Source organism: Phyllostomus discolor, chromosome 6 (genome assembly GCF_004126475.2).
Source record: "Phyllostomus discolor isolate MPI-MPIP mPhyDis1 chromosome 6, mPhyDis1.pri.v3, whole genome shotgun sequence".
NCBI lineage: Eukaryota > Metazoa > Chordata > Mammalia > Chiroptera > Phyllostomidae > Phyllostomus > Phyllostomus discolor.
Window position 1 is genome coordinate 50,307,465 of NC_040908.2, and position 15,495 is coordinate 50,322,959.

The 15,495-nt window shown below is 40.1% G+C and overlaps 1 protein-coding gene across 1 annotated transcript in view; it reads right to left on the minus strand.

Annotated features, from left to right (window-relative positions):
- ANTXR1 (ANTXR cell adhesion molecule 1) overlaps positions 1-15,495 on the minus strand; it is a 230,344-nt gene that overhangs the window by 123,265 nt on the left and 91,584 nt on the right. The window lies entirely within an intron of this gene.

Genomic DNA, 15,495 nt, shown 5'->3' on the forward strand with positions numbered 1-15,495 from the left:
TCCCTGCTGCGTTCTGCAGGGAGAGCTGGGTCCCACTGAGGAGCTCGCTCTGAGTCAGTGCACTGCAGTGACATGCCGGGGACACCTGAGGGCCCAGCGTGCCCACGTGCTGTGTGTGTGCCCACCTCATTTCCCCGGGCTTTCTCTGTACAGCAGCTCTCCCTTCCCTCCATCCCAACCGGAAAGAAGAGAAAGGACGAAATTAGCCTAGTCAAGTAGACACTTCTCTTTCTCCTTCTTTTTACGTTCCTGTCCTGCCTTGGAGTCTAAATGTTTCTGGAGCAAAACAGAGGAAAGTCTGGCTGGGAGGACTGAGGACTTGCCCGGGACTATAGGACAGGCTTGACAGGGCCTTCCATCAGTTTATCAGCCTCTGAGGCTGTGGGCCTGCTCTGGGGAGCTGGCATTTTCTGCTTAGAGAGGGATTGTTTGGTTTGGAGCCTGTTTTCACTTTACCACAAAAATGAGTGACTTTTTTTCCCTCTCTCTCTAAACAAAGGAGGGCCATTTGGTTTCCATAACGCAGATCATCTGACTCCTTCCTGGAACGTCCACTTGGGAAGCAGGGCACAAAGCCTTCCTTCTCAGCAGGGCCACGTTTGGTTCAGGTGCCAGGCCAACCTCACCACCACCCCTGCCAATGCCAGTGGTGTTGTGATGTTTATGGGGCCACGATCTACTCTGAGGACGACTGAGGCCTTAGCTCCTCTGTCCACCAGGCAGCTATTTCACTGTGCGTTAGCACTGAGTGGGCAGAGGGAATGGGGACCAGGAGCTAAGACCAGCCACTTGGCTTGTGTGCAATTGGGAGAAAATTAGGGAGGGGCAGGAGTTTGAAACCAGAAGTTAAGGGAATTTTTAGATGCTGTGTAAATATAGGTTTCTTTGCCTTTACCAAAGATATTCAGAATTTGGTGCATAATCATGACAGGTTAATCTAAAGCATTTGTCTACAAGAGTCTGGTAATCAAACAGCTTGATTTAAATAAGGAATTGGGGGAACAATGAATGTCATTATGCCAAACTGACAAGCACCCTAAGTTTGAGAGCTAGGCATCCCTGAGAATGAGTACAGAAGGCTCAGAACAGGGCAGGGTACACTTCAGAGTCAAGCAGACGCAGGTTCAAATCCCAGGTCTTTTTACTAGTGAGTGACTGGGAACAAGCTCTTCTTCTGTAAACTGTCACCATGACATCATTGCACAAGGCTGTGTGGGGAGTAAGTAAGAGTGCATGCAAGTGCAGACCACGTTACTCGGCACTTAATAAACATTCAGTCAGTCTCATTCCACATTATTACATGATCATCCACACCTTTAAAATAGCCTATGTGAATGTGTGCTCTAAAATCAGGGGAATTAAAGATGAAAATTTTCAAAATCTTTAATTACTTAATTACTTGTTCTATCAACTACCATCTTTTTAGGCATTACAGATCCCTAGGAAAATAATAAGTTTTAGTGAATGTGTGTATGTACATATATACACACCATACACACATACATCTATATCTACACATTATGTCTATATCTATATTCATATCTGTATCTATATCTATATTTATGCAGATTTTGTCTAACACCATATACCTGTGGTTTCATTATTTTCTATTTACAACTTGGGAAACAGCCTCTGAGAGGTTAGTTAATTGAGTCAGAGCTCAAATTCAAACCCATGTTTTGTTGAAACAACTTGCCCATGGTCAACCCAGGTAGTTGTGCGTTGTTGTTGTTTTTTTTTTACAGATGTAATTTAAACTAGTTAGCATTTTATATTGTCATAATGTCACAGCTTGTTTTAGGACATAGCCTGAAGCACCCTAGAGCTGAGTCTATTTACACTTGACCACTTTGGAGGCAAATGTCCAAGAGTCTCCAAGGGCAAAGTGGGATAAGAGTAGGAGGCATGTCTCCCATGAGAAGGGGCCAGGGTTGAAAAATCCTGTGAAGAGGTTCAGGCCTTGATCTGCTATAATGAACCCATGTTCCAGAACCATACAGTCAAATGTGTACATTCTCAGGTTTTGACCTTGGATCCATGTCATTCTTTTCAGACTAGTAAAGAAGTTCCCAGAATTCTTCAGTGTAGTTGGTAACTGTCTAATGGATTTGGGATAAAACCAGGATTAAAATTCATTAGCCAATTTAAACACCAATCACAGTGAATCCTTTTATAGGGATGATTAAATAATTCAAATACTTTCCAAGTCTTGGCAATCTTTTCTTGACATAAATATTTATTTCTGACCAAAAGGAAAAGAAAAATAACCCTTAGTTTTATCTGGGGGAGCTTGTTAAAACCCTCCAAAAGCTGATGTAAGCTCCAAAATAGAGTTTACATTCCTACTGTGAACAAAATAGTGGAGGTTAGGGACTAAATGAGCTCACCCTGTTTTTTCTGCCTATCTCCCCTGGGTTGAGGGAGCATTTTCACGGCATCCTTGAGCCAAGGATAACTGTTCAGCACCAAATTATCAGCTGGTTTGGGAATGTGTCTCTGAATGAGAACAGACAGTCTAGGGTTAGGCTGGATGTTTCTACTTTTTCACTGACTTCAAAAGTAGCCAGCTTTATAAAAAAGTTAAGCTTTTCAGATACTGTACAAAAACCTGAAATAAAATGTTATTCAGCAAGACTGCAGGTGGGTGCAATTCAGAGCTTCTGGGTTGACATTTCTGGAGGCCCAGCCAGAAAAGAGGTGATTTTTCTACTGGGGCTCCTGCAATGACAATTCACAAATGTGAGGGTTTTACTGTAAAGCAAAAAGGGATCTACTGCTTAGGGTAGAAAGGAACTAACACTTATTGGGCATGTACTATGTGTCAGGCCCTGGGCTAGGAGATTTTCATACATGGTGAGATAATAAGGCTGTGGATGATTTCGTTAGAAGATATTAAACTCTATATCAGGGGACAAAGCAGAGATTTTGAAAGTAGAAAGAATGACTTCTACTTGGAAAGGCTACAGAGTGGTTCTGAGTTTAGAGCAATGAGAAATAAGGTCAAAACAGAATGGGAAGAGATGGCAATGCTGTGCAGGTGGGTGGGGCCAAGTCGGGAACAATGCTTAGAACATAGCATATCCACTGTAATGTCTCCCCTCTCATGAGGGGAAGAAGCAGAAGCCAGAAGGATGCCTGTGATGTGGCAGAACCAAGCTGGCCACCATCCCTTTCCTTAGATAGGACCACACCTACACACCCCTTCCCTGGCCTGGAGTTGTTGCGCAGTTTCATCAGAAGCCCTTACTGGTTAGTGACTATGAGGTTAAGTGATGGGCTTGGCAAACAGGTTCCAGCTAAGTTCCCTGGCCTATATACCTAAGTATTTCACTAGTTCCTGTTTGTTATAGGTATCTGGGATACGTCTCTTGGTTTCCCTTCTTGTTCTCTGAAGCAGGTTGGGGAAGGGTGAAGAACAATGAGTACATTAAGAGTCTGGGTTCTATCATGGCTCTGCTACCCATTGGCTATGTAGCCCTGTCCATAACCTAGAGTTCTCACCTGTACCATGGGAACCATACCAATTTCATAGGTGGTTGTAAAGTTTAATGAGGTGATATGACCAAATGCTCAACACTTAATAAGCACTTGACATATGTCAACTGTTACCACTAAAGTGGGGTACTGCTGGGCTCTTTGTCTGAAGCACCTGTGAAACACAAGCTGTGAATGTGTGTGCAAATGGAGTAAGTCTTGTAGCTTATCAACTGGGTTGTGTCAGGGCTATATGGTATAGGTGTGATAAGAAGAAAGTCATCTATCCAAAAAAGGATCTGTGGACATGTATATAGTGCAGTGGTTCTCAAATGGGGGTGATTTTATTCCTTAGGGAACAACTGGCCATGTCTGAGGCAGTTTTGGTTGTCAAACTCGGGGAGGATGCTATTTGCATTTAGTGAACAGACACCAGGGATTGTGTTAAATATCCTTCAATGCACAGGGCATCCCTCTCTCCTTAACAAAGAGTTACCTGGCCCAAAATGTCAAGTGTTGGAGTTAGAAATCTTGGTATCATGTCTATTGTGGCTTTTTATAATATTTTTGGCCCCTTGTAGAGGATCCTATAGATATTAGGGTGGTTTACAGCTGTCATGATACTAGTAGAACTTACAGGAAAGTTCAGTAGTGTTATAGGATGATGGGTAGAAAAGAGAGAGGGCATAATAGCTCGAGGGCCATTGAAAGACCCCTGGTTGGAGTAAGGAACCGTGTTTCCCGGTAAATTCCTCCACGTGAGTCTCAATGGTTCACCTAGATAGGTGGCATAGGACCTGAGCCACTCTGCTGGGTGGGGCTTTATAACTGAAACAGAGCACCCCAGAATAGGGGCTTTGATTGCTGCTGAGGTTCTGAGATGCTATAGGTGGGAAGGCTGTAGAGTCAGAACACCTTACCTACGAACAGCAGTATATAGGACTCAGGTGGGCACACTCTTAGAAGAAAATGAAGTAGGTTGTGTTGGTCACTGTGTACATGAGGATCAAGATTACATCGTGGCCTCAGGAGAGAAGGAAAAGGTGATGGACCAGGAGTCTGTCCCCAGAGGAGCATGAGACGAGATCCAACAGCCCTGACAGGTTTTGGATTATCTTTTTGGGGTTTATACATTCCCCAGTCCCACACAAGGTTGTGACCCCCGTGGTTCTGGGCACACCAGCTTTCAGGACTGGTCCTCAGTACAACTAGTTTGGCTTCTCATAGTTTCTATTATTTTTATTAATTATACAGTAATACATGCTTAGTGAGAGGAGTCTGAGGAATACCGAGAAGTATACAAAAAGAAATGAAATCCTTGGTAATCCTAATTTCCAGTGATAAACACTGTTAATGCTTTGGTGTACATTACTCATATTTTTCCATGCATATTATTATGTTTTACATATTGGAATCATATTACACAAAATGTATGATGTTTGGCCTTCACCTTCATCTGAAGTTAATAAGGGCGGTTCTAAGTATGACAAGGGAACTAGATGAAGGTAATAGGGCTCAGGGCACTTGCAAAATGCTTTATCCTCTAAACAAATCTACACCAAGAAATTCTTGACTGTTGACATTTATAAAACTTACAAATTATCTTCTGAGCAAAACATCAACCTTTAACAATTTTTTAAGCTTGAGGTCAGAATAAGTGGCATACTCAAGACAGCTGTAATTTACTAAGGATAAATATATTTTTTAAAGCTTTGTTTTGACTTGGTTGAAAATAATCAGGATTCATGCACAAGGTATTTGTCTCCTGACACACGAACTCTTGCAGCTGTGCACAATTAGGTTTGGAAGGATTTTACCTTTGGAATTGGGATCAAGGGGCAAGTCTACAAAATGACTAAAACCTCCCAAGCAATCATGGCCATGAACTAGGCAAACACTGATTGCTCTTAAAGAACACAAACCTACACAGGAACTAAGAGGAGGATAGGATGGAGACCCCATGTACACACTTGAGTATCAGTGTGTCAGTGGATGTCACAAATTGGCTGTCATATGCACATTAAGGGCCAGAGCTGAATTGCACGGAGAAGAAAATCACAGGTAGCACCCTTTTTCTTCTGTTCTTTCAGCAGCCCCCAACCTTTCTTCTAAATGAATGTTGAGCAAATACTTAAAGAACATCACTTATAAGGGGGCATAGATTATTAGCCTATATTGGCTGGAGTTCCCACAAGTCTGGCCCATCTCTGTGTTAATCACTTTCTCCACCACCAACCTACTGACATGATAAAGAAACATTAATATATGAGGAAAGGAATGGCCCTTGAAAGTCCAGCTATGTGGTGCAGAGGTAGAGGGGCATTCAGCTTTCCCTATCAGGGCAGCAGGGCTGGGGGAAAAGAAGTTTCAGGGAAGTTCACAAGCAAAGCTCTCCCCAGCCATGCTTCAAACAAGCACATTGCTGGCCAGTGTCTGCCTGCATGGGGCCTACCATTTTTGCTTGGAGGCAATTACATGCTTGGTAGAGCAGGAGCACCATCAAGGGTGACTCTACCAGGCACTGTTGCAGATAACTTTGGACGATGTAAACTCACCCCCCTGAAAAAAGTTCTTTTGCTCCCAAATGAAAATCTTCACTACCTAATTATCTCTGATGACAATTCCCCTTTTATCCCTAATCCTTCCCAGATCATAGAAGCTTTTGTCTGACCAAGCAAAACTGCAATAAATTTCCAATTATCTATAGTTCTGTCTGGGAACATGAACTGATACAGTCTCTTCAGGAGTCACTTCAGAAATGACTGGGCAAAACCAGAGCTCCCTCTGCAAGGCGAAGCAAAGGAGAGACACCCCCAGACACATGGGAAGCTCCTAAAGTTGAAGAAAGAGGGGCCCCTCAGAAGAGGAGCCCCACCTGTGATCACACAGCCAGCTGCATGCACTGACATGAAGTCAGTGTGGGCTGGGGCTCTTCCCTGGTTCAGGGCCTTTTGCTTGAATCTGGATTCAAGTCTCTATTCTAATGTGCTCTGTGACCTTGGGCAAGTAGCTAAATCTTTGTGAGCTGAGGTTCCTGTTTGCAAAATAAGAGGGCCCGGTAGGGGACCAAAGCTCATAGTGACATGGGTATTCAAGGTCAGGGGACCCAAGGATCTGTAGGTATCTATGTTTTGGAAGCAGTGTAGAGAAGAGGTCAAAAGCCTCGGGAGTAGACCGCCTGGGGTCCAAACGGCTTCTACCTCTGGCCATCTGGGTGACCTTGGGTACGTCATCTTTCTGATTTTCAGTTCCCTTGTCAGCAAAATGCGGATACAAGTAACTCTTCCTTCAATAGGATGCCGTGAGGATGGAATGACATAGGTGGAGGAGGGCACAGGGTAGGTGCTCCTCAATCAGTGGCTGCTATCACTAGGATGAAGCTCCCCTGTGATTCTGTTGTACGGTCCAAGTAAGAACCACAAGATGAGATGGTCCAAGTGTCTCTTCATTCTGACTTGCACAAAGTGACATTCCATCCATCACCTTCATATGATATCAGACTCCCAGGGATGCCTCCAAATTGCACTAAGTACCTATGACCAATAGTGTTACACTCTAACCAGTGAGAAAGGAAAACAATGGGCTTTTGTTGGGAGTTTTATGTCCTCCTTTCCTCTGTCTCCCTCATCTGCCACCGTGCACTTCAATGATCTCCTTAAGGGTGCCCACAGCAGCCTGGGCCCACATGTGTTCTAAGATAAAGTATAGTTTCTGGATAATTGGGCAGGTTTTAAAAAACAACACACTGGGACTTCTCCATTCAAGTGAGGGCTGTCTCATTCCCCTGGGAAGCTAAGCCCCTCTTTGGAACTCTTAGAACTGCCTTCATGACTAATGCTCAAGAGAGTTTGAAAACTCTCTTCAAAGGGGGCAAAGTTTCACCCTTTGAGAGGGAACACAAACAGAGGCCAAGCCTAGTGAATGCAGTTGGAGATCAAGCTGGGAAATGAAATTTTGCATCAGAAAAGGAGTGTATCTGTAAATCCAGGAAGCTGATATCTCACATGGCTTATAGATTGAATTTTAGTGAGTTTGTTAAAAACCAGTTTCTTTTGTTTATGGTTGTACCTCATATGTCTCCACACAACACCAGGATAGTCCAGCAAGTTTTTCATTATTGCATTAGTCAAAGGTCCACTTTTTAAAATTTACTGTTGATTAAGATGGATCATTTCTCAGCTCATCATACCCCAGTGTCTCCTTTTTAGTATTCTAATCTCTCCACAAATGGATTTCCAATTGAAAGTGGATCTTTACTTGGCACAATATACTGAATACTGGAGTAGGAAAAGTGCCGCCAGAATAAATAAAATTTGTGTGAAGGTTTCCAAGAGATTTTTTTGGCCAGGAGTGATTTCAGCTTGGTCATTAGAGAACCAGCCATCTGCTAACTTAAGATGTATGCTAGTACTAAATAATTAACAACAATTTTAAAATTAAATTTTAAATAACTGTCATAGGGTTTTTTCTTATTACACAAGGGTATGCGACTTTAGAAATCTTAGAAAATACAGATAGAAGAAAGTAAGTAAAAGTTAAGAGTGGTCGCATTCAGAGGTAACTACTATTAACATTTTGATGGGTGTCTCTTTTGCAACTTATTTTAATACACAAATCTACATCATTAACATTTTCCCACATCAGTAATTATTATTTTTTGCCACATTCTTTAATTGTTTAGGAATAAAGCATAATTTATATAACAAATTACCTATTGTAAAACATTTGTTGTTACCCTTTAGATGCTTTAGTTCATTTGTTCCTTCCTGCCTTCCTCCCTTCCTCCTCTCTTTTGCTCTCTTTTGCTATCGTAAGCAATATTATGGTGAACATCTTGTAGTCAAGTCTTTGTAAACATTCCCAATTATTTCCTCTTGATGAAGTTGAAATTGAAATTCTGAGTCAGAGATATATAAAAACAGAATTGTATAAAAGCAGACTCATTTTAAGAATTGACTTCTAAAAGATTTAATGGTCCCTCACTAATGATGAAAAATAACACTTGTTCCCCTACCTGTTAGCCTGTTCTGGGCATTGTATTTTTGTTAATTTTTGTTAGTTTGATAGATTATTTCAGTTTGCCTTTCCTTGGTTAAAATAGCATTTTTCATATGCTTATTGACCATTGTTTTTCTTGTAAGTTTCCTTTTCATATCTTTCACGCATTGATATGGTCACTTTTTTTTTTTTTACTGATTTTTAAGAGCTGTCTATGTATGAAGGTTATTGGCCCTTTGTTTGTTACATGTCTTATAAATAATTTTGACAGTGTTCTATTTTTCCTTTAGATTTTGCACACAGGGTAATAGGAAAATATAAAATGTGTACTCAAACTATCAAATTTTTCCTTTATGGTATCTCCCTTCAGTGTTATGTAAATATTTTTGTTTCTTTCTATAAATTTCATAGTTTCATATTGACACTTAAATTTTTCATCTGGAATTTGTTTAGATTTAAGGTGTGAGATTAAAAATAAACTTAATTGTTTTTCCAAGTGGTTAGCCAGTTTTCTCAACACCATTTTTTAAATAATATGCTCTTCCCCACCCCCATTAGAAAGGTAACTTTATTTTATGCTACACTAATAGGTATTTGGCTCCGTTTATGGCCTTTGCTTTTCCTATTCTAATGTTCAGTTTGCCTTTTGTGGCACCAGCCATCCATTGTTTCAATTACTTTTTATACATCTTAAAATTGGCTAGGACTCTTTTATGCATCTTAAAATCAGCCAGGGCAAGTTTCCACATTTTTCTTGGCTATTCTCAAATGTTTATTCTTCCATATAAACTTCAGAATTATTCTGTTAACTTAAAAAGTCCCATTGGATTGTATTGAAACTAAATATTAATTTGATGACAATTAATGTCTTTATAATACTCAGTTCCTGCTCCACTAAATAATAGTGATAATAATAATAACAAATCAATACTGGCAGCCGACACTGACTGACGGTTACTGTGTGTCAGGTCCTGTCCTGTGCTCTACTTCCCACATTAAACCTCACAACAATTCACAATAGAGGTGCTATTACTGTCATACTCATTTTACAGATAGAGAAGCAGAGGCGTGAGACTGTCTGATAACATGCCATGATCACCCAGCTTTAAGACAGAGCTAGGATTCTCTTCCTGGGAGGTTTGCTCCCAGGGTCTGGTGTTCTCTCCAGCAGCATGTCAGTTGTAGACACCTTTGCTGTAAACATTAATTGGCCTGCAGCAATTTCACCATAAAAGATAAAATAATGAAAAATTAAAAAGGGAAATCCTAAAATACATAATGAAAATGAAAAATAGCAAAATCACAACAACCTTATTGTGAAAAATAAAAATACACTGTCTTCAAAGTCTTTTGTTCACAATATTACACTTTTTTCCCCTTGTTTCATCTTCTTGTTTGGCATAGCAGTTTTTCTTTATTTTGTTGTAATTTTTTACTTCTTTAAAAGAGGTATGAGTTTCCAACTAAAGAATTGATCATTAATGCTCTTGAAGACTGTGGATTAGTAACTGCCTCTTTTATATTTGCCATGGCTTGGCAAATTCAGATTTTGATGGGTGGGAAAGATGACAGTGTTCATTGAAGGATTGAAAAACTATGTGATGATCTTCTAGTATAATATGCAATTTGGCTTCACAGTAGTTGTTATTGTTCACTGTTTTAAAACCACTATGTCTACTTGTCACCGGATAGGCCATTATGAGGGCTAAGGTTTATACATAATATAAAAAGAGAAGTAACTGCAAGAACTTTGCCAATGAACAAATGAAACTGACAGCTAGCTTAAGTGCATTAAGTCTGCCAGATGCACATCAAACGGTCACAAACCAAAGATGTTTGCAGTGAAAATGCTATGTCAAAGGTATTTATGACAAAGATGCTTATAGCTAAAATACCTGGACCCATATCAGGTAATGGCCATCTGTCCCTTAAAGTCTAGTAAAACTTAGGTGAAAAAAATCTGGGTCTGGTCTTTTGATTAGGGGGTAGGATTTCCTCATATCTCTATTCCAGTTCATGTATTTCATCTTCATCTGTGTCTAATCACACTGCTTAATTCATCGATTAAGTTGTATTCCAGTGAATAAACTTTTTCAATTCTAGAATTTACATTAGGTTCTTCTGCAAATCTGCATGTGTTGAATGTTCTCTTTCGGTATGTTTGATCTCTTTACACACTTTAAATGTTTTTTATTATACATTCTATTTCAAATTGTTCTCTAGCCCTCTTTTCTTGTTGCTCTCCTCTTTCTTTCATCTATCTTCCTGTTGTTTGCCATTTGTTACTGCCAGCCCATCTCAGAGGGGTCATTGACTGTAGGAATGCTATAGGTTGGGCTCCATGTTCACTGCCTCTGCTAGGGCCACAGGAATCAAGATAGTCATGGGCATGTTTTGTGTGGTATAATATTTTACCTTTGTTCCAATGCCTTGAGTCACAAAACTGCCTTCCCAACCCCCATTTAATGTGTGATACAGCCCTCTGGAGCCTAGTTTCTGCAGGGGGGACTGGTCTTGCCCACTGCCTTGCACAGGCTGGTGTCCTATATTTGCCTCAGTATCAGGATCACCACCTGCAGACCCCCAGGTTTGGTAACCACAAAGCTTAGTTTTCTGCTTAGCTGTTGCATTCCTTTTTTGCTTCCTGTACCTGGTGGTTTCCTCCATAGTCCTTTGAATAAGGCCATATGTTACAATTTTTATTAAGTATCTTTTATCGATTATGCTATTACAGTTGTCCCACTTTTTCTCCCCTTTATTCCTCTCTGCCCTGCACCACCCCCACTGACATTCCCCCCACCTCCTCAGTTCATGTCCGTGGGTCATACATACAAGTTCTCTGGCTTCTACATTTCCCATATTATTCTCAACCTCCCCTATCTATTTTGTACCATTTATGCTTCTTATTCTCTGTACCTATGTATTTTGTACCATTTATGCTTCTTATTCTCTGTACCTTTTCCCCCATTCTACCCCTCCCCCCACACTGATAACCTTCCATGTGATCTCCATTTCTGTGATTCTGTTCTTGTTCTAGTTGTTTGCTAAGTTTCTTTTTGTTTTTTATTTTTAAGGTTCAGTTATTGATAGTTGTCAGTTTGTTGTCATTTTACTGTTCATATTTTTGATCATCTTCCTTTTCTTAGATAAGTTCCCTTAACATTTCATATAATAAGGACTTGGTGATGATGAACTCCTTTAACTTGACCTTATCTGGGAAGCACTTTATCTGCCCTTCCATTCTAAATGAAAGCTTTGCTGGATAGAGTAATCTTGGATGTAGGTCCTTGCCTTTCACAACTGTGAACACTTCTTGCCAGCTCCTTCTTGCCTGCAAGGTTTCTTTTGAAAAATCAGCTGCTAGTCTTATGGGAACTCCTTTGTAGGTAACTGTCTCTGTTCCTCTTGCTGCTTTTAAGATTCTCTCCTTCTCTTGAATCTTGGGTAATATAATGATGATGTGCCTTGGTGTGTGCTTCCTTGAGTCCAACTTCTTTGGGACTCTCTGAGCTTCCTGGATTTCCTGTAAGTCTATTTCCTTTGCCAGATTGGGGAAGTTCTCCTTCATTATGATTTCAAATAAGCTTTCGATTTCTTGCTCTTCCTCTTCTCCTTCTGGCATCCCTGTGATTCAGGTGTTAGAATGTTTAAAGTTGTCCTGGAGGTTTTTAGGCCTCTCCTCATGTTTTTGAATTCTTGTTTCTTCATTCTGTTCTGCTTCAATGTTTATTTCCTCTTTCTGCTCCAAAGCATTGATTTGAGCCTTGGTTTTCTTTCTGTCACTGTTGGTTCCCTGTACATTTTTTGTTATTTCACTCAGCATAGTCTTCACTTTTTCCTCTATTTTGTGACTATAATCAACCATTTCAGTGAGCAACCTGGTTACCAGTGTTTTGAACTGTGCATCTGATAGGTTGGCTATCTCCTCATTGCTTAGTTCTTTTTTTTTTTTTTTGAGTTTTAGCTATTATTTCATTTGGCCCATATTTCTTTCTTGGGACACATGTTATGTTGTAAGGAGCGGAGACTTAGATATTCTCCAGGGCAACCACGTGGGCGAGGCAACCCACGTGGCTGCATTGTGGCACTGTATGTGGGGAGAGTATGAGGGGTCAGAGAAGGAACAGTGCTGCTTGCTCGGCTCTCAGCAAGCTTTCAGTCACTTCTTCCCTACCCACAAGTAAATTGGGCCGTTATGATAATGGTGGGTTGCCTTGTGTATGTAATAGGCCCCTTGGATCTCTTTAATGAACTCTCCTATGAGGCTGGGAGTTTCTCCCGCTGCAGCAACCACCACAGGTTTTTACAGCCAGGGTTTTGAGGCTTTCTTTCCCTGTGCTAGAACTCTGGGTTGCCTGGTACGCCTCTCTCCCCAGTTGTTTCTCCTGGTTTATCTTCACAGAAATGTGGGACCACCAACTATCACCTTGCTCACCTGGTCCTTCAGCTGCCACCTTGCCATGGATCCTCTCTGCCCTGGCTGCCCTTCTCTGCCTCTCCTACCGTTCTGGATGAATGTTTCTTCTTTAACTCCTTGGTTGTTGGATTTCCATACAGTTCGAGTTTCTGGCAGTCGTGGCTATTTTTTGTTTTTAAATTAGTTGTCCTTCTTTGTTTGTGTGAGGAGGCAATGTGTATCTACCTACACCTCCATCTTGGCCGGCCACATGTTACAATTTTTAAAACCATATTTTACCCAGAATTTCTAGACTTATTATATCAGCCACAAGTTCAGAAATTGCTTTAGATTTCTAAGCTGTTGATTCATTGATTTTATTTTAACAAAAGGCAAGTGGGGAGAATTAGGTATTAACCTATGCTTTTTATTTTCTTGTTATATTTATCACCTAAGAATATATTAAATAATTTTTAATTTTAGCATTAATACATTGGCATTTTATTTGTGTCTTAGTATAATAATGGGTGAAGATGTTCATAGCCATTTAAAAAGGTATAGATATCTTTCATTTTTAAATTATCCATTCAAAGACTCAGAAAATCATGTTAATACTTCCCACTATAAATATTAATTTTCAATTTGTTCTTTTATGTTTAACAGATTTAGTTCATATAATCTGCTACTGTAGCATTTGTTGAAGACTCTGAGGCCTGTATCATGTTCATGTTTGAACAGGTTGGAAAGCCACAACAGCCTTAGCTTCATTATTGGGCTTTTAATTAGTGTTTTTCTGAAAATAATACCAAAACATAATGCAGCATTTAGGGAAAAACCTTGAAAGAGGAAGTATATACTACAGCAATGAGAATAGATAACATTTTTAAAATGGGATATAGAGATGGGAAAAGAGAATGGAAAAAGTGAAGGAGTATACATTTATTTTATTTTATAGTGATAACTCAACAGAGACATTATATGCATAAGGTTGATAGAAAAGTGTAGATTTGAATATATTGTATTTAAAAATTTATTTACTGTGGCCTATCCTCCATAATTTCTTGTTCATATTATTTACTGAATGGAAATGAATAGGCAAATTAATAAATAAAGGACAGTTTCTTTTCCCCCCAAATTCCAATATTTCCCCTTAGTTATTTTTAATAATCATAGAGTTGAGTTTAGGAGTGTTGCTCACAGCCTAGAGCATGGCTGATCACGGCTTTCCTCCTCTGAACTGTCAGTGCTGTGCTAGAACACCATTCGGTTTGTGCTTTAAGCCAAATACTTATCCCAACCTCCATTATTTTTTTAAATATAAATGAGATGGACAGTGTGCAGGTGTTTTCAAGTATATATTAGGACAGGAAGAAGGAGGAAGAAAGAAGATGAGTTTGTTTCCCAAGAAATAAAATTTCATGGAGAAATTGGAAAATAGGCTTTCAAAATGTCACTGTACATATCCATCATGAATCTGCATTTCACGTTAACCTAATGCAGCATCTCTGTAACCTTCCAAGCAATGGCAACACTACACCTCATTTCCACTGATCTTCAGAGAGGGGTTGGTCTGAATGCTTGCTCCTCTGGGAAGCTGAAAGGTGTTGATGTCTTTGAGCTTAACACTCAGGAGTTTCTGATCTTGGATTAGAGATTTTGGTTAAGGAGAGAAGGCAGGTGGACTTAAAGGATGTTGTCGATGAAAGGAAGAAAAAAGGAAGAACTCTGCAGGGGGCACACATCCAACTTTCACACTGTGACTACTCACAGATCTTTCAAAATGTTTTCAAATAGAAAATACTTTTTCGAGACATCTGAGTATTTCCAAGTATTAAGAAAGCTATTTGAAACATTAAGAGTGCTTCAAATGCTTGGAATTATTCCAAGGCCAGGAATTCCAGATGTTTGTAAGGAAGCCATTGCATATTTCTGTTTAAATATTCAAGTGGGTTTTAAGATGAGAAGGAGGAAAAAAAGACACATCCTTCAATTCTTCCTTTTGAGAAACAGGCTAGTACCTACTCCACAAGGCTATCAAGAGGGCAGAGCTAGTGTGAGGGGCTGGTCAGTCAAGGTGAGTGTCCTCCTGGTCCTCTGTTCTCTTTCTACCTCCCAGAGCTATTGTGGCACAAAGATGTGAAGCATTTAAGAAGACATAGCAGTGTAGGAAATGCTGTATATTATTGCTGTTTATCACTGCAGATACTGAATCAATAATGATCTGTGTGATAGATGCCAGATGCAAAGAATAACCAGGCTTCCTGGACATCTGTCCTCCCACAGTCAGTCTCCCCATGCCTCCGGGACAGCTGCACGAACCACACGTCTTTAAATTAAGAACTTGCCTGCTACAAATGTTTTGTGAAAGTGCCAATGTTGTGATAATTCATTTTTCGCATGAAATGCACTTAGTTTTACTTTCATATTCCTGTATTTCATGTCAGATATTCACCATGATGAATTTCTTGGCAACTCAAAGCAAGAATCATCCAGGCTGAAAAAAATTCCAGCATCTACACACGGAAGCCTTACAGTTTGGCTTTTGGTGTATTCAGAATTAATAAGTGTAGGCTGTCTATTTTTCCCTCTTGTGCTTGCGAGTCCCCAATACTTTGTTAAGGGATGTC